Here is a 10465-nt window from a genome sequence, read left to right as displayed (position 1 = left end):
TACCTATACCCGCTCTTTAACCTTTTTTTTTTAAAGTAAAGTGAAAATTAGGTTATTAAAAATAGCTGTACCTGTGAAGTAAATTACAGTGTGGAACAGGATGCAGGGTAATGATAAAAACCCAATAAATTCTCTAACCAGCGTGATACTTACCTGCATGGTGAAACAAGTGGGGTAAAAGTTCATGCAGGGCGAAGACTGCAGGGTAAAATTTACATGCCCATTTGCACATCTCAATTCGAAGATCACAGATACTGTGCAACCATAAGGCAGACAAGGTCTAGCAGACACAAGGCAGCATGTTGGAAAATTAGATATGCACTTCGGAAAGTCAGAGAAGACAAATAAGTGAGCTTGACTGAATAATGGAAAGAATATTTTAGTGCACTATATAATGGGTTGGTGTTCTCCCTCAGTCCTCATTAGTAGTTGGCTGGGTAATTTGCAGTAATACTAGAAATAGTTAATAGTATTTTCATATCCAGTGATTGTTGTCACTGCAAATTTGGCTTTAAATGGGGAAGGATATGTGGAAATGGAGAGTAAGCTCTTCAATTCAGAAAGAAGGTTGTGGCTGCTCAGCTTCATTCAAAAACAGCTGCAGAGTAACTACTACATTGCACAGTAAGTGCAGTGTTGACCTGGAAGGAGGTGTGAAGCACGGTTTTATTTGCAATGTTATGCAACTACAGGAGTGTGGTAGAATAATGTTGCTTGCCTGAATACCTGAGTATGAGGAGATAGCACTGGGAGCTAGTTGGTCCGTGAAGGACAGCAGTGGACGTTGGTGGCGGTGTTGGGAAAAACTTGATTGTGTGAGAAACAACCTGCTGAAAGACTGCTTCACATTAGAGAAGGTGTGTTACATAGACACTTCGGGAGCCAGACAGAGATAAGTACAGCATTTGTTTCGTGAAGTACAAAGTAAAAAATAAGGAGCCTGGCCTAATGCATCAAACACTCAACGAAGAATCAGCAACCGATGCGGAACAACAGCGCAGGCCATAAAGCAGTAGCTTAAAAGGAAACATAGCAACCAGAATGCATTTACTTTTGACAAGTGAGCTCGCGCCTCAAAGCAGTAGCTCGCTCGCTCATAACAAGTGCTTAAAGGTATTGCACACTCTATACATTACTGCAATGTCTTATGGTACAGCAAGGTGTTACACGACAACAGGCCCAAACGACCTGGAAGCAACTGAAAAGAGGAGGGAGGACTCAGACCCCCTTGTGTATGTGCCACAAGAGTAGTATCCATGAAGGTGCTCTGAAAGGAAATATATCAGTGTTACTCTGTGAGAGGAAGTCCCTAGTCTAGCAGAGACCTCCCCTGACAGAATCAGCACAGAAGTAAAAGGTGAAATGGCGGCTCTAATGGGGAACTGAAAAAGGTAGGGGGGAATGAGCAGTGAGTCTGCTGAGAGGTTGTTGGTGGGGAAAGAATGAAAAATGGCTGTAGGTACTTTAGGGTTGTGGTTAGGCAGCTGTGGACTTACTCTCGTTCTGAGAAGATGAAAGATAGCTGGATCCCAATTGTCTGTGCTAGTGAAGCAGCTCTAAAGAAGAAAGTAATTAAAATGAGAGCCTGATGACCATATCTCTCCGCTCTTTTTCAGGTAAAGTGAAGGGCAGCACACAGTTGGACAAAGCACCTGCTCAGACGTTGTTAGGGTCTGTGAAACGTGGAGATGAGGGGACCGTCTCTTTGGGTTCTGGGGTACCGTGAAATTGAATCCCATCTTGTGCTTCATGCTTTCTTTAAAAAACACTTTAAATTCTCAGTCATCTGCGCAGTTTGGACCCTACTTTTCTTAGATACCTATGTTCTCACCCTAGTTGGCTATGACTACTGAAAAAAACACGATTTGGGAGCAGGAGAGGATGGGGAATTTCAGCAGGATGAAAAATGTATCATTCAAATTAGGGGTAGAAAAAATGTAGAAATGGTGGGTTTGACAACAAACATTGTCTGGGGTCGAGAGGTCTCTCGGAGACAACCATCAGCTGCATATAGATTCGAAAGCAGAGTTACAAGTAGTGCATGAGATAGAGAGTTGGGAAAATTAGTTCATAATAACTAAGAGGATATAACATAAGAAAGGGCCAAAAATGACAAAGGGGCTGATTACGATGTTGTTAGGAAAGGCTCTGGATGGGATTCAGTATTTCAGAATCCGATTAGGAACTCTTGTTTCCGACCGAATCGTACAGATTTCCCAACGACCGAGTACAATGCCCGGTAACCATACGTGCAGTCCGAATCGGTTCCGAAAGGCATTCGTACAGTCCGAGTCTTTCAGAGCCGAATCGTACAGCTCTATGGACACGGTTTCCGGACGAGCGATTACGATGACCGATTCGAGCAGCAGTTCTGAATCGGTTTTCCCGAGATGAATCAGCTGTCGGAATGGGACTTTGGGGGCCGTAGCGGGCCCCCATTCACCCGGAGGCATACGAATGTAGCCCGCGGGGGTACCCAAGTGACCCCTCTTCCCAACCATGCATAATGTGGCAGGCACCATGGGGTGCCCGCCACAGGGTGGAAGGTTTTTCCCAACCACTCCAATGGGAGCCTGTGTTCGTGTTCGGAACACAGGCTCCCATTTAAGTCAATGCGAGTCTGACCGAACGATGTTGGGAAGCATCGTAATCGGTCGCTTGGACTCGCAGGACCTGATTCGTTTGGAACGAGTCCAGAACCGATTCGTTTGGGACAGTTTCCTAACAACGTCGTAATCAGCCCCATAGTGGGAAAAGAAGGCTTAAACCACCTGGTAAAAAAGAGATACCTGTCAAGCAAAATACAGAGGCCCTTATTTATGAGGGCTTGCGCCGCAGTTGCGTCACTTTTTTTAAGTGGCACTGGGCCATTTACATGGGACTTGCCCCATGTGTAATGACACATTGCTGGAGTTGCATCCTTTTACCGACACACTCCAGCAATGCTTCATTACAGTGCCACCAGATACTTCAGGATTCCTGAAATATCTGTGCAATCCTTGTGACATGCAGCGTTGTAGTGTAATTACAGTGCATCCATGGTGTTGCAAGGATGGTGCAATGAAAAGTGTTGCATTGCTGTTTTTCCCCAGTGATGCAACACTTTTCATAAATGAGGCCCAGAAAGAGGAAGAAAGAGATCTGGATGAGAACCAAATAGGGTCCTTGGGAAACATTGGCGCAAGCACAACAAAATCCATATCATTGCAAGATCCTGCAGAGCCCGAGGATCTGGAAGTGGTATAATACACCCAAGAAACACAAGAACTGCTTCCTCATATCTAAAAAAGAGATCCTGCAGGCACATTTCCCTTCTTTAGACTTCTAAATTCACGGCTCAACACCCTTTGACCTCGGTGCAACCTCACTCCCTTGTTCCTGGTCCCACTCTTCCTGAGTGGGACCAAGTAGAGCAAGCTACAATTTGGGAGCTTTATGCTGAGATGTAAATGTGTTCAATTACTACCTCTAAGACAGTGCTTCCTTCATGATGCAACAATTATTCAGTTACCGTACCAGGACAAAGCAACAGCACACAAGCTAACGAGGAGCTGGAAACAGGTCAACAAATACTCTCGATAAGGAAGGCACATGCCATTTATCATAATAGTAATAGTAATCAGAATCCGAGGTCAGGAGCATGTGTAAGTCCAGAACTGGCATGTTGAGCTCCTGTATAAAAAATATTCAATGTCCTGCACAAAATACAACCGGTTCATAAGCAGAATAAAAAGTCTGTGTAAATACCTTGCTCTGAAAGTTCTCAAGAACAAGAGCTGGAATCTTAAGGAGTTTGATTTAAATACATTGTCTTCTTTTGAGTCAGAAGATTCGGATTCTGCTCATGACCTGCTGCAATAAAAAGTGTATTAGGTACGAAAAAAAATGAAATGCAGGAGGAAGTGAGAAAGTAAGTAAGCAAAATTAAGCAAAAAGGAGAAGGGCTTCACCAAAAATTAGAGAGCTTTTTCCAACGGATTTCAAATGCAGAAGAGAGAACTGATGCAATTAAGATAATCATAAAGGTGGAACAAACTGCAATTGAAGACTAGAAATTTAGAAAACCTTTCAGGAGATCAAACTTGCACTTAGGGCCTGATTACGATGTCAGTCGGAGTTGCCTTCTTGGTACGGGAACCGCCTGACCATAGGTTGGCAGTTCCGCACATCTAATTACAATGTGCGATCGCAAACTCTCTCTCTATGGCAGCTTGTGTGGCGGGCGGAAACCACACACAGCACAAGCTCCCATTGAGAAATAAGAGTTTGTGAAAATCCCTTCACGTTTAACACTTTTGAGCATTCCTGGTGAAACCAGTTACTATTGCATTGAAAACACTGACCTTAAACTTTTAAGTGTGGGCTCCCACCGAAGAGCATCCGTCGACTATTGGCCAATTCTGGGGAGGGCTTTAAAGAACCCTCTGGTGCTCACACCAGAGGGTTTCTGTAAAAATGTCAAAGTCCATAGATAGAGATGGAAAACTTTATTAAGTTACAAGAAATTTATCTCAGCCAGCATCAACAGCTCCTTCTCCTTGTTCCTGCTTTTTCCTTTCTAATCTTCCCACATTCTACTCTCACTCAACCTAAAGGCTCTAGATCCGCAACTTAATAAAGAAGAATGCCATCTCCATCTATGGACAATGACTTTCTACACTGGTGACCACTCGGAAAGGGGCTACACCTCCTCCCTCTCCACAACTTCACCATCATTGGATCCAACTTGGATAATCCACAGATACTCAATCCGGGATGCCAGTGATTTAGTTTTGGAGTACTCAAGCAGTGACAGGTGTGATCTATTATTTTCAGTGTGTTGTTGCAGTTGGAGTGGAACTGTTTTTAAACAGTTTGTTCAAGTTCCACATTCAAGGCAAATAGCGCACCTCCCATCCTCGTCGCCAATGAGAAAAGTCAATGTCCATAGATGGATATGGAATGCTTCTTTATTAAGTTACAACAAATGAACCTCAGCCAAAACCAACATCTCTTTCTCCTTGCTCCTCCTGTTTCCTTTCTACTCCCACATTCCAGTTAGAAGGTCTAGGACCGTTCAAGTAATGACATACTGTGACATTCTGTATTCAGAGAATACCACAGTTTCCTTTTTTATTTCTCAGGTTGTGCTGCTGGGGAAGAGGTTCCCCAGCAGACTGAATCTTTTTTTTGTGATATGACGATCAGCGCGTATGGCTATTTGATGTAATTTCACTGAAAGTGAAAGTGAAATGAGCCGATCAGCTGCTTTCACTGTTACTGAATCAGTGCTTGGGATGATATCTCCTACTAGCGAATCCCTGCTTGCGGGTCTGCGCAAGAAGGTGATCCCAGAGCAGGGACCCACCCTCTAGACACCAGGAAAGAGGATTGTGGGAGTGAGTGCCCCTCCCAGTGCATGGACCTGTGCTCCCCCCATTCCAGGACACACTCATCTTTCTGCCCCACCTCCGGGGTGGATGGGGGTGTTCACCACCAATCTGTCCTCCTGGGGGGGAGTAAAAATCCCACTAGATATCAGGGTTGTTTTTATTGTTGATTTCTTTGAAGGGAACACCCCTCTAGGCATGGAGCTGTGCTCCGATTCACCCGCCTGGGCCTCATTAGTTTTTCTGCACCCACACACCCATTGAGGTGCTTGGTGTTCACCCCACCTAGCCCACTAGACTTCTATTTTTTTCTGTATAATAGTATTTGAGAGCAACTGCATAAAGCCCACTAGAGCACCATGGGGCATATCAACAAGGGATGGCGATGTAATTATCGCCGCTTTAGTGTCCGTTTTCGGGCGAAAAGCGGCAATAATTATATCGCATTATTTACAAGGACACGCTATCGCCTGTTTCCTTGAATCAGCTCCTGTTTAGTTCACGCCTCGCTTTGCGTCTCTAATGAGATGCAAAGTAGGCGCTCCCTGCAAAAACTAAGGGAAAATGATCTCTAACTGCCCTACTCCGTATTTACAATAGGCCCAGGACACCCATAGCGATGTAAAATACAGCGTTAACCGCTGTTATCGCCGGTAATTTAAGTCTGCTATTTTTCATTACTACCCTATCTATGACATGGGAGGTGGATTCAGTGGCTGAATCCACATCTCCTTATCATCAATGTTTCTTCTATTGCTGTGGGAATATTGCTGGTTTAACAGCGATATTACCAAATAACGCCGCTTTTGATGTAAAATGTATCGCCCTGGAGTAACGCGTTGTTAATAACGCGTTATCCGGGCGATAAATTACAGCGATAGGCGGCGATAAATATAAAACCGCTAAGCGGGCTTTGCGATATTTATCGCCGTCTGTTGCTGATATGCCCCCATGTTCTTTTGTAAAGGAGTGCCTGCCCTGGGCATTGACTTGCGCTTCCCTCCGCAATATACCCCATTAGTTTTTCTGCAAACCCTCCCTTCATGGGGCTGGATCAGTGTATTCACCCCAATCTTCTCCCCAGGGGGATGAGCAGAAGGTCCTCTAGACAAAAGAGTTTTTTAATACTGTTTTATTAAGGAGGGTGTCTATTGGGGGTGCCCTAACTAGGCATTGGCCTGTGCTCCCCACCCTGGGCCCCATTAGTCTTTCTGGATGGGGACGGGGAAAACCCACTAGACACCAGGAAATTTTTGAATGCAGTATTTTGGGGAGAGGAGCGCCACCTGTGCTTCCCCCCAGCCCTGGGCCTCATTAGTGTTTCTGCTCCTGCTCGGGGTTGGATGGTGATGTTCACCACCAATCCATCACCAGCAGACTGAAAGCCCACAAGACACCCAAGATTTTTACACAGCCTTATTTTTGTTGGGGGGGGGGGGCAACCCCAATAGCATGGACCAGTGCTGCCACAAGCCAAATTAATCTTTCTGCCCTCCTTGGGGGTGTTCACCGCTATTCTTCCCCCTCCCCAGGGTGCAGAAAGTCCACTAGACCACCAGGGAAAAATGGTTCCAAAAAAGGAAGGGCTCCCACACCAGAATGCACCCACCGGTCTTTTTCTCTTGGGCGTAGATTGAAGGAGATAACTTCCAAACTTCTCCCGTTTGCATAAAGACCACTAGACACCAGGGATATGTTTTATTGTTGTAGAAAAAAATATGGGTTGTGGGTAAACCACCCTGGTTTTGGCCACCCGAGTCAAAGACACCCTATCCTTGGCAAGTACGAGGAGATTTTGAATTTTATGGGTTGAATTTTGACATATGGACCGGCAAAGTAGAAGAAAATCCAAATCTCCTCCTATTTCCCATGGTATATGGTTGCATTATTTGGATCTGTGCTTTGCCAATCAGTGAAACTAACTAAACTCGGCCATTTCGAAAGCTAAACACCCAAGGAACTTCAGAGTGGTGTGCCTTGCATGGATTCCATAATATTTTCTTACCTACAATGCCCTGCTAACCTCAAACTTTGACAACTTTGACAAAAATACCTTGCATTTTACTAACATGTCTGTTAAGAAAAGTTTTAGAGTCTGTTGGGAATCACAGATTTTCTACCACCCAGCATTCCCCCATTTGACCTGATAAAAACAGCACCATGTGTGTGTGGATGACTCTAACAACCGCAACACATGAGGCACAAAATGCAACATGGAGAAATTGATAATAGGATAGTGGAGGTATTTTGGCCCGGGCTGGATGGCCACCCAGGAAAACATGCCAGACCTAGACATTTCTAAGAACGAGATACCCAGGGGAGTACAGGGTGGTGTGCCTTGGGTGGATCTCATGATGGTTTCTTATCCAATATGCCCTGCATACCTCAAACATTTCCTAAAACCTCACATTTTAATTGCATGTCTGTCATGTAAACTTCCAGAATCTGCAGGGATCCACAAAACCCCTACCACTCAATATCACCCCACTTGTCCCGAAAAAAAACGCTTCCCTATTTGTGTGGTGGGTCTAGTGCCCTCAAGGGTAAAGATCAAACCAAGTTCAAATGGAGTCCTCATGGGGGTACTGCCATTATCCTTTATTTGATCCGTTTAAACTTTTAAAGGAAATAGGCCTTTGGCTTTGTTCCTCTCTATGCTCTTGGAACTCATCGGTGACTTGCAATACCCTTATATTGTAGGGCAGGGGGTACTTTTTCCGATACAACATAACAGTTAATACCACATATAATGGCCTATCTTAGATACCACCGATATTTTAGTTAGGATGCTTTTCTTTTTGTTGGAAGAGAAGGACATAGTGCACCAAAATTTTACGACACTAGTAACCAAAATAATTTATACTACCAATGGTCATGATGTAATCGCTCTGTGTTATTGGCTTTCAGTATTCCTTGTGGTTGCTAGAATGTTTTGGTTTACGATTACAAGAAAGGCACTCTCACTCTTGCAAACTACAAAGGTGACAGTAGTGTTCAGATAGTTTTTCATGTGCAAATGGCAAATTGTTTTAAGAGTTTGTGTGTTTTTAATTAAGCTGGTTTATTCAGAAGAGTGCACATTACACTGCTGACTTTACCTCTTTTATTTAAGTGGATCCCAGTTGAAGAATAGAATATAAATAGTGCTCATCAGGGCACTGTTTGCTTTCTGCTCTTGAGACTGCTGTTGCCTAGACTTAGGACAGGGGTCACAAGGAGTAAGCTATGGACTGCAGCTGCAAACCCTGAAAGCCTATAAATGATGTCTGTGTCAACAGACCTGCAACTTTAAACAAGCATTGTCATAGCCAATAGGTCTCGCCTTTGGGACCTTATAAGTGTTAAGCCATGCAACAGTTGCATAACTAAACACTTATAAGGTCCCAAAAGCGAGACCTATTAGCTATGCCAAGTGGCCGCAAAAGTGAAAGTGATCGCGATCAAACATCAAAGCGGCCGTGCGGCCGCTAAAGGGAAAGTCATCGCTGTAAAAGTGGCGCGCGCGCCCGCGCACATGCACTGTAGCTCTAGGCTGGTCTGGTTGCACTTTTTGGAGCCCTCTCAATAAGTCTCGCCAGACCAGCGCATGCGCTGGGTCAGGCGAGACCTAAAAAGTCACAGTGTGAGGAGGGGGTAGGGCCTTGAGGAAGTGGGGCTTCATACCAAAATATTCCAGAGAGGCACTTCTTCAGTCTCCAGCCACTGTCCCTCTTATAGAAAATAAACAAAGGCTTACTGATGCTGCTGCTGACGTCCTGAGTATTTTCATGCTCCTTAATGGACATCGACTGTTTAAAGCCTCCATAGACGAGCTGGAAACCCACTCAGCTTGCCGCCCCTGCCACCATGTGATACTGGCTCTTCGCCGACTGACCGGTGAGCTGACAGGTCTGTGGCAGATACATTGCCATGTGTGTTTTTCAGAAGCATTGCCACAAGTTAACATTTAGGTTGTTGTAGAACTCCCCTAGCTTGTGGTGAATCAGGGAGTAGGGAACAGCTGACACCACGCGCATCTGGAGAAAGAAGAGCCAAGACGCTCACCACTCTCTGTCCTTTCCATCTGTCTGTGCTAGCAGCAGGCTGAATGCAACATGGTCAGTCATAAGCCACAGCAAACAGGGAGTTCTACCAGCGGACATCTCTAGATATGGATTTCTTTGAAAGGATATCCCTCAAAGCTGACAAAGTGTTTCAGATGTGTCTGTCCATGACTGCCAGTGGCTTCACATTAATCAACAAAAGCTAACTTTGTGTCACTAGATAATGGCTTTGATGCTATTACTGCCCTAAAGCCAGAAAATATGATAAATGATCTCTAAACGCAAACATATATATATATATATATATATACATTACATATATTGATCAGTGGTCTCTTGTTTTTTACTCTGGTGCATATAGATTTGTAGAAGATTTTCACAAAAAAAGGCATCATCAGCCTTAAGAAGGCTGCCAAAATCCATTTTAACTACAGAACAAAGAGTTGATAATGGAATTGACAATTTTGCTGGCATACCTTCCCTTCCCCATATTACTGTCCTTTAGTCCTTCACCTCGCTGGCAGTGAGAATCCCTCTGTATCTTAATTTCTGCCATGGATGCTGAGGTGTCGCCCTCTAAGAGACTGTCTCTTCCACTGACGGAGCCACTTTGGGCAGAGGGAGCTTCACACGGATATTCCACATTGACGATGTTCAATGGTGGAAATTTGCCTTCCAAGGTGGGCACTGAAAGTGATCTCCCAAAGTGGGGTGCATTGAAGTGCCCACATATTTTCTCTCCTTAACATGCTGGAGATGTTTACCAACAATTGTCGGACACAATAATCCGCTTTGCATGGAGGTCTCCCACACTGTCCATCGCATTCTTTCAATGGAATTTGTTTTCCAGCCACCGATTGCTATGGAATTATATTACCTCTTGTGTTATAGACCATAGTCTTTTGACCTCGATGACATGTTCATTATATATTAGGAAATATGAGATATTATCAGTTCATCATAACTTCGTTGTTATTGTCTTGTCTTTGTACCTTGTTTTTATTGTGTAGAATGATTTTAGAATGAATGTAGATACGATTGAAGTGTGTATGT

The sequence above is a fragment of the Triturus cristatus genome, chromosome 9 (genome assembly GCF_964204655.1).
Source record: "Triturus cristatus chromosome 9, aTriCri1.1, whole genome shotgun sequence".
Lineage (NCBI taxonomy): Eukaryota > Metazoa > Chordata > Amphibia > Caudata > Salamandridae > Triturus > Triturus cristatus.
Note: the sequence above shows the minus strand (reverse complement) of the source record.